Source organism: Impatiens glandulifera, chromosome 1 (genome assembly GCF_907164915.1).
Source record: "Impatiens glandulifera chromosome 1, dImpGla2.1, whole genome shotgun sequence".
NCBI lineage: Eukaryota > Viridiplantae > Streptophyta > Magnoliopsida > Ericales > Balsaminaceae > Impatiens > Impatiens glandulifera.
In genome coordinates, this window is record NC_061862.1 from 136,391,767 (window position 1) to 136,408,317 (window position 16,551).

Consider the following 16,551-nt stretch of genomic DNA (forward strand, 5'->3'; position numbering starts at 1 on the left):
TAGGCATATTCTCTTTGTAATCTCAATTCAATAACATATCTCGATTAATCAATTCATACATCGGTAGTGAATTGATCTTCATTTATTTCATTTCAATTGATTAATTTATGAATGTTGTGTTATCTAAATTGTTTGATGAATTGGTGAACCCTAGCAACTAGAATTCTAAGTTAAAACTATATGTCTAGTTTAGGAAGAGGCTAGGCAAGACAGTTAGAGATGATAGAAGAATGATAGAAGAGAAGTTATATTTTCTATATATGTACTTATATTACATCAATACTATTTATATACATTACATTCATTGAAAAAGATTAAAATAATAAATGACAACACTAATGATATATAATTGGCAGACCCTTGGTAGGTGTTGCCGTTTCCTTGGGAATGAATGAGACTTTATGTTTTCTAGTCTCCTTGGAATGTAAAAGAGCATCCTTATCTTTAATAGCCTCCATATCTTTAATACCCTCCCGCCAGCGAAACGGGGAGGCACACACCGTGAGCTTGTCACGGAAAAAAAATGAACCGAGGTGATGACAATCCTTTTGTAAATATGTCAGCAACTTGATCATGAGTTGGGACATACTGAATAAGTAAAGATTTTTGAGCCACTTTCTCCCTAACAAAGTGGAAATCAATCTCAATATGTTTTGTACGAGCGTGAAATACTGGATTTGCAGAGAGAAATGTTGCGTCGATATTATCACACCACGAAGTCGGTGGATGGATTGATGAAATTCGTAATTCACTCAAAAGAAATTGAAGCCATCAAAGTTCGACAGTGGCATGACCTAAGGCTCGAAATTCAGATTTAGTACTTGATCGAGCAACAACATGCTGCTTTTTGGAGTTCCACGAAATGAGGTTATTACCAAGAAAGATACAATATCTTGTAGTGGATCGACGATCATCAAGACAACCTGCCCAATCAGCATCAGAATAGTCCTCAAGGGTGAGGGATGCCTATGGACGAAAGACAAGCCCATGGTGTGGAGTATGACGAAGATATCGTAATATACGTTTGACCGCAACCCAATGGGTGGATGTTGGAGCGTGCATGAATTGACAAACACAATTGACCGCAAATGCTAATTCAGGACGAGTGAGAGTTAAATATTGTAGAGCTCCCACAATACTTCTGTATAAGAAGGGATCAGAAAGGGGATCACCATCATATCTAGAAAGTGAAGAACCAGTAGAGACGGGAGACTTAAGTGGTTTGGAGTATTGCATGTCAGCCCTAATAAGAAGGTCCTGAATATATTGTGACTGACTCAGAAAGATCCCATCAGATGAGCGAGAAGCTTCAACACCGAGAAAATAATGGAGTTGTCCAAGGTCTTTAGGTGGGAAGCTGTCTTGTACGCGAGAAATGATTGTAGACAGATGTGAGGCTGAGTTTCCCGTAAAGATAATGTCATCTACGTACACAAGGATATATGTAGTGATTGTAGATGTATGATAGAGGAATAAGGAGGAGTCAGACTTAGCTTCAAAGAATCCAAGCGACAAGAGTGAGGATCGTAGCGTAGAGTACCATTCACGAGGTGCTTGTTTTAGACCATATAGGGCTTTATGGAGCTGACACACGTGATTAAGGAATTCAGGTTGAACAAATCCAGGAGGTTGAGTCATATATACCTCATTGTGTAATTTTCCATGAAGAAATGCGTTGCTAACATCAAGTTGGTGAATAGGCCAATTTCGGGACACAGCAAGTGCAAGAATGGTCCTTATGGTTGTTGGCTTAATAACTGGACTATAAGTCTCAACATAGTCAACACCAAGTTGTTGATGAAAGCCTTTCGTCACAAGACGAGCTTTATGACGCTCAATTGAGCCATCCGCTTTTCGTTTGAGTTTGTAAACCCATTTGCAATCCATAATATTTTGTCTAGAGTTAGGAGGAACTAGAGACCATGTCTGATTCTGAATAAGAGCATTATATTCGGAGGTCATGGCTGAACGCCAAGAGGGATCTTTATTGGCAGAGGAGAAGCATGTCGGCTCATGGGTGATGGCTGTGAAAAGGGCGGAAGAAAAAGGAAGACGGGACTTGGCACGAGTGCGCATAGGATGATTGGAGCAAGTAGGGGCTTTGAGAATTGGAGTATGACGTTGATTGATGATGAGTGAGGGGGTAGTAGGTGGTGAAGAATATGGAGTGGGTGATGAAACATTTGAAGTAGAGGGTGAACTGCTTGGGTTAGGTGAAGGTGGAGGTGATGAAGAGGGTGAACCGCTTGGGTTAGGTGAAGGTGGAGGAGATGAAGAGGGTGAACCGCTTGGGTTAGGTGAAGGTGGAAGTGATGAAGAGGGTGATGTGGTTTCAGGTGGACTAGTGTGTTCAGGTGGATTATGGATAGTAGATGTGATAGGTAATAAAGAGTGAGGATTTGTTGTTGGTGATGTATATACAGGTTGTGGGTTTTGTGGGGGAGAGGATGAGTTATAAGGAAATGTGGTTTCATAAAAAATGACATGGCGTGAAATAAACATGCGTCCCGTGGGGATGTGAAAATATCGATAGCCTTTATGTGAGAGACTATAGCCCAAAAATAAGCACTTTTGGGATCGAAAGTCATGTTTGTGCTTGTTGTAAGCTCAAATAAGAGGATAACAATGGCATCCAAAAGTGTGCAAAAAGTTGTAATTGAGAGTTTGATTGAATAATACTTCGTGGGGAGATCGATTACCCAAGACAAGAGTAGGTAATCGATTGATAAGATAGGTACCCGTGGAGAAGGCTTCATCCCCAAAATAAAGGGGCATAGATGCATGAGCAAGTAGAGTAAGAGATGTTTCAGTAAGATGACGAATTTTCCACTCGGCTACCCCATTTTGCTCGCTTGTATGAGGGTATGAGAGAGTCTATGATGTATACCATTAAGAGAGGTAATATGTCCAAAGGTACGATATTCGTCTCCCCCATCAGTTTGTAGAGTTTTTATCTTTTTACTAAACTAGTTTTCAACTAATGCTTTAAATTGAATAAATATTGTCAACACATCAGATTTGCGTTTGAGCGGATAGAGCCAAGTAATTCGACTATAATCATCAATAAAAATAACAAAGTACCGAAAACCATTAGAGTAAAAATTGGAGCAGGTCCCCAAACATCTGAGTGAATAAGCTCTAAAGGTGCAAAAGAGCACGTTTTGGATGATACAAAAGGAAGTTTATAAGCTTTCCCAAATTGACAAGCATCAAAAAATTCAATATGCATATTACCCAATAAAGGTAACTTAAAACGAGACATAACATAAGTAGAAGTTGCAGGAGACGGGTGACCCAATCGAGAGTGCCAAACTGATGCAGTTGACTGGGAATTAATAAATGCTTGTTTGGGTGCACTCTTTGGACTGAGTAGTCGATATAATCCATTATGCAAGGTTCCTCGAAGAATTTCCTTCTTCGTGACCTGATCCTTCACAACACAAAAGGTTGGATAAAATTCAAAGAATACATTATTATCGGCTGTAAATCGAGCCACACTAAGCAAGTTCTTCGTAATCATGGGAACATGCAAAATATTTTTAAGATGCATAGATCTGTGCATACCAGTAAATGACGAATGTCCAATATTAGAAATATTTAGCCCATTTCCATTCCCAACTAGAATTTGTTACTCACCATTGTAAGGAGAATGAATGGAGAGATTGTCCAAGTTAGCGGTCAAATGATCAGTTGCTCCAGAATCAAGGTACCAAGCTGAGTCAGATACAATAGATGGAGTTACCATCATAGCTGCCGATGAGGAAGATGAACAAAAATTTGGGTCGAATCTGCGTCGACAAGTTCCTACAGAATGTCCTAGAATATTACAAAGTTGACAAATTAAACCAGAACGACACATATTAGAGAGATGTCCAAAACGACCACAAGTTTGACATTTAGGCCTATTTTGATTTTGAGGACCACGATAGGGACAATGAGGGCGAGATGGGTCAGTCCTTGAATTAAAGAAATTTGATGGCTGGCCTAAAATAGAAGATGTAGTAGAGGCACTCTGTTGTGAGTGAAAAGAACCACATGGTGTCGATGGACGAGTAACAGATCTAAAAGAGGGAGAAAATACACCTTTATCCGTATGATTCGTAGTCGCTGAAGTTCTGCGACGACTATATACAACATTAGCAGTTGGAGAGTTGGCATAGAGAGACTCAAGTCTGATTTCATGTGTGAGAAGTAATCCAGAAAGATCGTCGACATTAATAGAATCTAGACGTGTAGTAACTGCGACTAGAACAGATTCATACTCAGGTCCAAGGCCGCCAAGAACGTAGAGAATAAGATCTTCGTCTGCAACTTTCTGCCCTGCAGCCGCAAGGTTATCAGTTATGACCTTGATAGCTTGGAGATAAGACTCCATGGATGATTCTCCTTTTTTGATAGTTTGAAGTTGAAGACGGAGCTGCATTAGTCTAGCTTTGGATTGATTAGCGAAACGTCGCTCAAGTGTTTCCCAGAGGTATTGAGATGAAATACAGTTTTCACCTGCGACCTGTGCAAACACTGATTCAGATAGTGTTCCGAGGAGCCAGCTTAACAAACGTTGATCTTGTTGTTCCCAGGCCTGAAGCTCAGTGGAAGTCGATGCTTCTACAGTTTTAATAGGAGCTGGGAGATCTCCATTAACAAATCCAAAGAATCCGTACCCTTTAAGAGCAGGTACAACTTGAGAACGCTAGAGAACAAAGTTCTTTTGGTCGAGTTTGATAATAGATGTATGTTGAAGAGAGTATGCATTATTTTGAGCCATTTGAGAAGGGGATTGATGTAAGAGGGGTTTCCCTGTTGATTTCTCTAATACCAAGTTAGAGATGATAGAAGAATGATAGAAAGGAAATTATATTTTCTATATATGTATTTGATATATTACATCAACACTATTTATATACATTACATTCATTGAAAAAGATTAAAATAATAAATGACAACACTAATGATATATAATTGGCAGACCCTTGGTAGGTGTTGACGTTTCATTGGGAATGAATGAGACTTTATGTTTTCTAGTCTCCTTGGAATGTAAAAGAGCACCCTTATCTTTAATAGCCTCCATATCTTTAATAAAGACTAGCTTCGTTTTTAATCTCCATCTTTTGTTCGTCGAACTGTTGGAGGAACAAGTTGAGAGTATACAATCCAAATATTTTGATTCGTCTTCAGACTATAGAGACAAAATAAGCTAAGACTTATTGTTACGAGGAGTCGACGCCAAACACGTCCAAGTTGAAGTCGCGACGAATGGAATCCTCGATCGAATTTTCGATCCGTATTGGAGCGTAAATCTGATTCCTCATTTGATTCATGTGAACTGAAATCCTAATGGAGGTAAGCTCGGCGCGATGGCGAGTCTTTCAAAGAGACGAATCTCCGAACAAGAGACAACATCGAAGCATATATGAATTATCCATCAGAAGTCCATTCATGATCCGGAAGTAGAGCAGTGCTCTTTCTCCACTTCCAATTATGTCTGTTATCTTTCAAACACTAAACTACGAAGGCGAGTCGATTCCAAAGTGACCTCGAATAGGAGACCTCCCGTTGATTACTTACGTGTAGCCATGGCCTCGGAAACCGACGAAAAAGAATCTGTCGGAGGAACAAGCAGGAGCAGCTTTCTCAACTTTCTTTCTGTCCGATTTCCTAAACTCTTCATGCATGTTCGGTTCTCCAAGTTTCTAATATTTTAAATTCTACATGAAAGTCTTATTCTGAATTAATTAATTTAATTCAAAATTATTTCAGCCCTTGAATTTTCTGCCTAGGTGCAAATTGACCACTTGACTATTTTAACGTACAATTTGACCCCAAATTTACAACTCCAATAGTTTTTAATAATTTCGAAACGTTTTGGCCCCTGGACTATTCTTTCACGTCAAATTCGACACTTAAACTTTATATATGTCCAATTTTGGCTATAAAGTTCTAATTTCAACTTTTTAAAAATTCTTAAACCCTTGTTTGATTCCCTTTTACACCAAATAATATTGTTTCTTCAAATGAAACTTCTAAATCATTTTAGAAAAAATCTAAAAACACAAGTATGGTCAAAAATATTATATTCTACAAAAATAATATTTTTCCACAATTTTTTAGGACTCGTTTAAAAAACAACATAATTTTGAGAGCTCATATCCTAAGTTCTACACCTCAGAAAATTATGAAATTTCTACAACGAATCCATAAAATATTTTTGACCTCCACGAAATTTTCCATAATTTTTGGAGCATGTTTGGAAAAACACTCATCTTTGCAGTGTCATATTTAGAGTTCTACAACTCCAAAATTCCAAACTTGAATGCAGCGTGCTCCTAAAAATGTACTTGACATGCACAAAAACTTTCAAAATAATTCAAACATTTTTGGAAAAATCTTAATTTTGGTTATGTCATAAACGGGGCTCCAATCGTCTGAAATCATTTATCCTCGTCTTTCTATACTCGTGAACTTCTTTCCTACAAGGATTCATAGTTTGAACCCAACAAATAAACAACATGCAAATCAGAAAATTCATATTGTTGTTCACATGTGCACAGGACGCATTCGAGGTTTTATTATACCATCTTTATCTAAAACCTAACGGATGTTTAGAGTCATCTCTAAACAAGGAATAAGTTTAGCCCTTTGGATAGAGGTAAGATATGATAATGAAAACCAAGAGAATTCAATGGTTTTGTATCAACCTTGTCTAAACCTAATGGAAGTTTAGAGTCATCTTTTAAGTAAGGAATATGATTAAACTATTAGTTTAGAAACGAGATTAGGATATTCACAAACAAAAGAATTATGAACTAAGAATGCATGTGTAACAAACCTTCACAAAATTAAATGGTCAATTATATTTGAGTAAAGATTTTTCTCATAGATAGTCATATAGAACATAACGCTACGACCCTTTCTTAATACGTAATCAAACACCGAACCCTTGATACGAGAATACTCTGATTTTCTTTCCATTAATTTTTTTCTAAAGTAAACTAATGTGGTGACTCTTTAAGTCAATTAGATTACTACGTTTTCACACGTACTAATCTAAACCTTTATGGACCAAACAAAAAGTCTATGCTATAGAACTCCATTTCGGTTCCTCATCTCTAAGATAAGACAACATCCTAAATGGATAGTTTTTTATCTACTTTTTATGAGAATCGAGAGGAATGTAAAACAAAATTTCTATAACATAACTTCTGTAAAAAAATCAACGGCTCGAGTCTACCATTTAAATTCTTCATTACGTCCCCTCCACGAGCGGAGTACTCGAACGGATAGATAATGCATGGGACCGGCCAACTTCAGATCGCATAAGCCTCCTTAAAGACATGGTATTCAAATGGATAAAAATCTACAATAGAAAATATTATTTTCACATAAAAGAAAAAATCTTTTTTTTAAATGGGAGCGAAGAAAACAAAATGCGTACACCTACAATCTTCTTATACACTCTAATGTGTTTCTCTCTTTAACCAATTTCATCCCTAGCACAATGAGATTTATCGCCAAATTACAAATCTTTCTAAAACTTCATAACATATTTTATATGATTGATAAAAATATCATCATCTATTTGCAAGACTTCAACACCTAAAAAATATCTCATCTTTCCAAGATTTGTCCTCTCGAACGCATGCATCATAGAGGCTTTGAACCGTTTAATTAAATCCACATCATTTCTTGTAATGATTAAATCATCAACATATAGACTAACTATCATAATATTTTCCTTTAAACCATTTTTAACAAATAAAGTACATTCAAATATGCATCTTTAAAATCTATGCTACATAAAGTAATTATCAATCTTGTTGTACCAGACTGACTTATTTAAGATCATATAAAGCTTTTTCAAGTTTGTATATTTTGTGTTTTTCTCCTTTCTTTTCAAATGCTCGAGGTTGATCCACGTGCACCATTTATGTTATTCTTCACATTAAGTTAATAAATGCTCAGACTATTTTGTGCAGCCATGACAATCACCAATTCGATTATATCACATCTTGCTAGTGGTGCAAATACTTCATTGTAATTCTCTCCATATTTTGAGCATATCCCTTAACAACTATCATTGTTTTGTATTTATCAATTTTTCCAAGTTCATTCAACTTTGTTTTAAACACACATTTGCACCCTTTTGCAATTCCACTAAATTTCATATACCATTTTTCTCAATAGCCTTCATTTCTTATCTCATAGCCTCTCTAGCCACATTTGGTTCTTTGCTGCCACTTCAAAAGATTTTGGATACATTGTGACATAAAGTGATAGTTTACTTCTTTCCTCATCTTCATCATATAGTTCACATCCACATACATAATCTCTTTGCCAAGTAGGAGCTCTTCTATTTTCTCTTCTAAGTCTTATAAATCTAGCCACATAAATTAATTTGGAACTACTTCATTAGTGTTGTTTTGATTAGAAGTACTTACTATTTCTGTTGTTGCTTCTGAATTTGGTTCTTGTTCACAATTTTCTTCTTTTTTAAGTTCATATTCACTTTCTTCTTCCATAACCTAACTTTTCCATTCTAATTATTTATATGCCTCTGTTGAGTCTTTTTTCCAATACTAACATTTCTCCTCTTCAAAGATAACATATCGACTATTATAACATTTCTCGTAATTGGATCATATAAGCTTGGACTCACGGCTTACATAAAATATGACACAATTATGACTTTTATCATCCAACTATAATATTTTCCTATCAAAAATATGTACATGAGCAAGACATCCAAAAGATCTAAAGTACTCAACTAATGGAATGACATTGTTCCATGCTTCCTCTAGTCTCTTTCCCTTAAATGCAACAGTGAAACATTTGTTTATTATATGAGTACTCCATTCAACTGCCTCTAGCTAGAGAACTAATTTATTTGACAACATGCTTCTAACTAAATTTATGATGGTTATGTTTCTTCGTTCAGCTACAATATTTTGTTATGATGTGTAAGTAGTTGTTAGTTTTCTCTTAATCCCATGTAATTCACAAAAATTGTTAAACTCTGAGAAGAGAACTCTCTCCCTCTATCAGTACGTAAACATGTTAATGATTCTCCACTCTCCTTTTCAACAGACAACTTGAAGTTTAACAACTTTAAAAGTATCAGATTTCTCACTTAAATAATAAGTCACACCTTTTTACAAAAGTCATCTATGAAAGTGAGCAAATACTTTTTTCACTTTGAGATGTTGGTGTTATTGGTCCACAAATATCAGAATGAATTAGTTGCAACTTTTTTTATGCTCTCGAAGAGTTTTTCTTTTGGGATCTTTCTTCGGTGTTGTTTTCCATCGAAATAGTGAGTACACATTATCTGATACTTTGATAACTGGAAGCCTCTAACCATCTTTTGAGTATGTATTATTTGAAGATTCTTTTAAATGAGATGACTCAGTCTATGGTGATAGAGTTGAGAAATATCATCATCGTTGACTTAAAAATAAGGTACTTCAAGTGACTTTTCATCTTTATTGGATAGTACAAAAATATTGATCACAAACATCATATTTCTAGTCATCTTTAAGGTCATAAACAGACCCTTTTAAGGATGTGTTACGACTTAATCTGTAACTGTGTTAGAATTCTTGATCTTAAAGACCGAATGGGAAATCTTTAATCAAAGTGCAGTGGAAGAGTTATAAAAAGAAGATTCCAAGATTATAGGATAAGAAGAATCAAAGATGAGAAAAAATATTGTTGGTATATACTTAACAGTCCAAGACAAATATCCAAATTAGAAAATATAATTGGAATTAAGAACATTCACAAGCTTTTTCATATATATTCATTCATGCCCATTGGGAAAGTGAGATCAACATTATATAGTAGTTGATTTCCGCCAGAATATTCAGTTATTATTGTTACAACAACTACTAGGGACATAACAAAAATCAGTTTGGTGAATAACAGAAAATTGAATCAAAACAGAATTTTAGAACTGAAAACACAAATCCCACAACATTTAGTCCTAGTGCTCAATTGGACCGAACCATTTATTTGGGGACTGTAACATTTTCTCCTCCTTCAAAATTTATCGTCCTCGACGAAGAGACCTTGGACTGGTCATCCTCAAATGCCCATCCTTCAATCTTCAAATGTAACTCTTTTCTCTTGCTGTTCGGAGATATTTTCAACAGGTCTAAAAAGGGTCAGACTATGGAACTGAAGTCCTTGATAAACCTTCGGTAACATCCTTTCAATTGTGGAAATGGTCATTTCCTCCTCATTTTAAGCTTTGTCGGGTCAGTAGCCACTCCGCCCATGTGGGAAATTTGTTTGCACCCTAAGTTATATTTTCTTTCGTTAAGAACTAACATTTATTGTTGCAATGTCGTTAAGACCTGGTGTAGAAATAAAAAAAATTCTTCCAGCTCTGATTTACACTAGGGTGTTATCAAAAATCCAGGACATCCTTCTTCCAGACTAGCACCACAAGGGAAACAAAAGAGCCATGGCTTCTAATTACTATCCTTACTGGTGGTAGGTTTTTGGGTTGTTGGAATTGAGTGTTGAAGTCTTGGAGTAGTAGCTGGAGATCTTCAGGAATCTCTTCCAATGTCATTGTAGTAAGTGAAACAATTTGGCCTTCATGCTGACTCCTTATTTGCATCATAGTAGTAACACTACATTTCTTTAATTGCTTCTCCAACTGGTTGCCTTGTATCATGTTGATTTGTGCCTAAGGTATACCCTTGAAGACCGTGGTTCTCCTTTGCTTCTCATAAGAAATGACCAGTTATTTAAAATCTAGGATGAAGGGCTTAAAGTAATTAGTCACTCGATGCCTAGCACAATATCATACTCGTCCATGGTAATCACCTTCATTTCTGTTCGGTAATCATTTCCACTATTGACCATTTCAAGAATGAAATTGTTCCATGATTCCTCTAGTCTCTTTCCCTTTAATGCAATAGTAAAACATATGTTTATTATATGAGTACTCGCTTCAAATACCTCTAGCCAGAAAATTCTCAGAACTAATTTATCTAACAACAACATGCTTCTAACTAAATTTATGATGGTTATGTTCCTTCGTTCAGCTACACCATTTGTTATGGTGTGTAATAAGTTGTTAGTTTTCTCTTGATCCCATTTTTTCACAAAAATTGTTAATCTCTAGAGAAGAGAACCCCCCCTTTATCAGTACGTAAACATGTTAATGATTCTCCACACTCCTTTTCAACAGACAACTCGAAGTTTAACAACTTTAAAAGTCTTAGATTTCTCACTTAAATAATAAGACACACCTTTTTACAAAAGTCATCTATGAAAGTGAGCAAATACTTTTTTCACTTTGAGATGTTGGTGTTATTGGTCCACAAATATTGGAATGAATTAGTTGCAACTTTTTTGATACTCTCAAAGAGTTTTTCTTTGGGATTTTTCTTCGGTGTTGTTTTCCATTTAAATAGTGAGTACGCATTATCTGATACCTTGATAACTGGAAGCCTCTAATCATATTTTGAGTATGTATTATATGGAGATTCTTTTAAATGAGATGACTCAATCTATGGTGCTAGAGTTGAGAAATATCTTCATCGTTGACTTAAAAACAAGGTACTTCAAGTGACTTCTCATCTTTATTGGATAGTACAACAATATTGATCACAAAAATCATATTTCTAGTCATCTTTAAGGTCATAAACAGACCCTTTTAAGGATGTGTTACGACTTAATATGTAACTGGGTTAGAATTATTGATCTTAATATCGAGTGAGAAATCTTTAATCAAAGTGCAACAGAAGAGTTATAAAAAGAAGATTTCAATATTATAGGATAAAAAGAATCAAAGATGAGAAAGAAGTGTTGTTGGTATTACCTAACAATCCAAGACAAATATTCAAATTAGAAAATATAATTGGGATTAAGAATATTCACAAGCTTTTTCATATATCCATTCATGCCCATTGGGGTAGTGAGATCAACATTATATAGTAGCTGATTTTCCCAATAATATTCAGTTATTATTGTTACAACAACTATTAGGGTCATAAAAATCAGTTTGGTGAATAATAGAAAATTGAATCAAAACAGAATTTTAGAACTGAAAACAGAAATCCCACAACATCTAGTCCAAGTGCTCAATTGGACCGAAACATTTATTTGGGGACCGTAACATTTTCTCCTCCTTCAAAATTTGTCGTCCTCGACGAAGATCCCTTGGACTGGTCATCCTCTAATGTCCATCCTTCAATCTTCAAATATAACTCTTTTCTCTTTATATTCGGAGGTATTTTCAGCAGGTCCAAAAAGGGTCGGACTATGGAACCGCAATCATTGATAAACCTTTGGTAACATCCTTTCAATTATGGAAATGGCCATTTCCTCTTCGTTTTTAGTTTTTCCTGGTCATTAGCCACTCCACCCATGTGGGAAATTTGTTTGCTCCCTAAGCTACATTTTCTTTCGTTGAGAACTAACATTTGTTGTTGCAATGTCGTTAGGACCTGGTGTAGATATAAAAAAACTTCTTCCAGCTTTAATTTATACTAGGGTGTTATCAAACATCCAGTACAAATCCTTCTTCCGGACCAGCACCACAGGGGCAATAAAAGAGACATGACTTTTAATTACTCTCCTTACTAGTGGTAGGTCTTCGGGTTGCTGGAATTAAGCGTTGAAGTCTTGGAGTAGTAGCTGGAGATCTTCAAGAATCTCTTCCAATATCATTGTAGTAAGTGAAACAATTTAACCTTCATGCTTACTTCTTATTTACACCATGGCAGCAACACTACATTTCTCCAATTGCTTCTCTAGTTGGTTGTCTTGTATCATGTTAATTTGTGTCTGAGGTATACCCTACAAGACCGTGGTTCTCCCTTGTTTCTCATCAAAAATGGTCAATTTTTAAAATCCAGGATGAAGGGCCTAAAGTAATCAGTCACTCGATGCCTAGCACAATATCATACCCGTCCATGGTAATCACCTTCATTTCTGTTCGGTAATCATTTCCCTCTATTGACCATTTCAGGTCTTGGCAAATGCTGGAGCATAATATGTTGGAACCATTTGTCACTCAAACTGACTGTGCCTTCGTGAGCATACTATTATGGTTTATTTTCTTCATAATTCTGATATTGATAAAGTTATGGTTGTTGCATGTATCAATCAAGATCAACACTAGAAAGTTCACGATCTTACCAAAGATCTAGAGTGTTTGATTTTTTTTAGAATCGGTCAATGCAATGCAAAGAAATGGTAGGTTCATCCCCTACCTCAAGCTATGAAGGAGGATCATCAAAAACCAACTTTAGAGTGGGTTCTTGGGCATATGGTAAAACTTCTTCATGATTAGCCGAAACCATGAATAACTTTGATTTACACCTATGGTTGGGCTCCCACTTTTCATTGCAAGTGTAACATAGGTCTTTCTTCCTCTTTTCATCCATTACAGTCGGGTCTAATTGCTTCATGTGTCCCTAGTTTATGCTGGAAAGTGACGCTTGGGAAGAATTCTTGAGGTCGGTAGTTTGGTTAGTGTTTGGACAGGCCGTGTTAACATTGGATGGCTTGGGCAGCAGTGGTGGTTCAGCGCTTGTCCACCCTAAAGAATTGCTCAGCAGATATAAGTCAGTCTTCCACATCGTTTCCATCGAACCGAGGGAAATCAACCATTGTGAGCCGAGTTGGGGGAACATAGTGTTGGCCATGGTGGAAGGGCCTATTCGGGAGAGGGTCGTGGTAAGTAGCATCATCATAGGGTCTAATGCGGGGATGTCTTGACCATTGATAGACCCTCCACTTTCAATGGTTGTCAATCTTTCTTCAGCGGCATTGAACCTTCGATCCCATATTATTGCTTAATTATGTCATGTTCTACTGTAGGGCAGCATGCATAGAAGCTAATCGTTGGGTCGACCTTCGATTAGGGCCTTAAGAGACTTCATCTCTACTTGCTGGAGGGTTTTTATCATCTTAGAATCGCCTTGCTCTGATACTAAGATGTTACGACTTAATCTGTAACCGGGTTAGAATTCTTGATCTTAAGGACCGAGTGGGAAATCTTTAATCAAAGTGCAGCTAGAGAGTTATAAAAAGAAGATTTCAATATTATAGGATAAGAAGAATCGAAGATGAGAAAGAAATATTGTTGGTATATACCTAACCGTCCAAGACAAATATCCAAATTAGAAAATATAATTGGGATTAAAAATATTCACAAGTTTTTTCATATATTCATTCATGCCCATTGGGGAAGTGAGATCAACATTATATAGTAGCTGATTTTTCCAATAATATTCAGTTATTATTATTACAACAACTACTATGGACATAACAAAAACCAGTTTGGTGAATAATAGAAAATTGAATCAAAACAGAATTTTAGAACTGAAAATATAAATCCCACAACATCTAGCCTAAGTGCTTAATTGGACCGTAACATTTATTTGGGAACCGTAACATTTATTTGGGAACCGTAACAAGATTGATACAGCTTGTAGATCTCTCTCTTGCCTACTATGGTTATTCCTTTCTTTTGAAGTTTTCTTATATTGATCAGATTTTCGATTAATTTTGGAACATAATAAACATCATAAATAACTTGATTATACCTTTTATCTTTAACCTCACACTTACTTTCCCAGCAACTATTAGTCTGCATTGTTTCTCATGGGTTGAAGCACCAGAATCGATCTATCATCTTTTGTCTTCAACTTCTAGTCTTTCCACATATATCATTAACAAAAGATCTTCTTCCTCATTTACATGCGTATAATTTTCCTTATCATTCCAATTGAGAGATTCAGATATAAAGTGTTAAGGATGACAATTTGAAACGGTCCTGCAAAAACAGAACTGAATTGTCCCGTTTGGGACGGTTTTTCCCCGAAACTGAACGGGGATGATATTTGTGTCCCCCACCCCGACCCGCCCCGATCTCACCCCATTTTTGTCCCAAACACTATAAACATAATTAAATATGTTAAATTATTAATATATATTTATTATATTTTATAAGAAGTAATAAGTTTATTTCTTTATAATAATATAAAATTTCAATATATTACCATATATATTATATTAAAAAATCCGTTTATATAATTTTATTGTATAATTTTTTACTTTTTAAATTTTTTTTATTAAAGGTGCCCCGCGGAGATTCTCCAAATCCGAACAAAATTGAACGGGGCGGGGATGGTATTAAAAAAACCTCCAAAATAAAAATGAGGCGGTGATAATAAATGCATTCTATACTCCACTGTCATCCCTAGAAAGTGTCCTAGCTTATGATACTTAAAGCATTTCATATGTGATTTATCAAATGTGTTGACCCTACCTCTGTCTCTGCCCAAACCACGTCCTATTCCTCTGCTATCTTCATACATAGAGCTTCTCAATGCATGCTCTTCTTCATAGTTGTCTACCCTTTCAAATTTTTGCTCGTGGACAGTTAGTGATCCTTACAGCTCATCTATGGACATGGTTTTAGTATATTTTGACTCCTCAATAGATACTACAATGTGGGTAAACGGTTCGTTCTTTTAACGTTCGACCACGGTAGAATCAGGCTTCGTCTCACTGTTACTTCTCATTTGGTTAGCAACGGACATTAACATTACTTTTGAGAAGTAATCTTTGATTGTTCTCCCTTCTTCATTTCAAGGATTTATTGACTCATTCATTCTCCCAAACTTGCTCTTCAATGGCTTGATACGACAAATGTTTTACCTTACAATCTTTTGTTCATCCTCGCCCAAATAGCTCTTCAACACATCTTTCAACAAAATTCTAAAATATGTGGATTTTATCGTGACCTTCCTGTCAATCACGATATAAATTTCACAATAATAGTTTCGTAGAATAGATAGAGAAGAACAGAATGGGTAAAAGAACAGAATAAGAACAGAATAGGTAGAAGAATAGATTGAATAGAAGAATATATTGATAAGAGAAACAGGATGAATAGAAGAACAGGTTGAATAGAAATTGAGAGTTTATTAGGGTTAGGGTTACCAGGAGCGACGGCTCTAGTAATTAGAAAGAGAAAGTATAACAATTAGAATATCCAAAATATATAATCCCTCTCCTTACAATTCTATCCTTATTTATAGACTAACAAATTATAAAATAACCCTTAAAAGATAAAACCACGTCTATTTCAACCCTCAGTAATTTTGGAAATAGAATTCTCATCTTCAGGCATGGTGAAGTGATCGAAAAGTTTATTGACTCTTCTGATCCATCCTCTAGGGTTTGAACCATCAAATTTGTCCAGATCCATCCGTGGTTACTTAATAGACATACCTCTCGTAGTCCGTATCGAATTAGGACCTGTCGTTTGCTTCTGATTAATGATAGGAGTCCCAGTTGTTGCAAAATTTTGTCCGATTGGCTGTTTGTCTGGCCTTCTGTAAATCCCATCTATCTCATAAGGGGTTGTTTCATATCCAGATCTCGACTGTAGTGGAGGTGTATTTGAACCTCCTCCTTTGTGTTCGGTTGATTTATTATTTGTGTTGGAATTCTTGGATTCCAACAGCCTTATTATAGATTCAAATTTTTCAGCGTTATCTTTCTGCATAATCTCGAAGTTACGAGAAG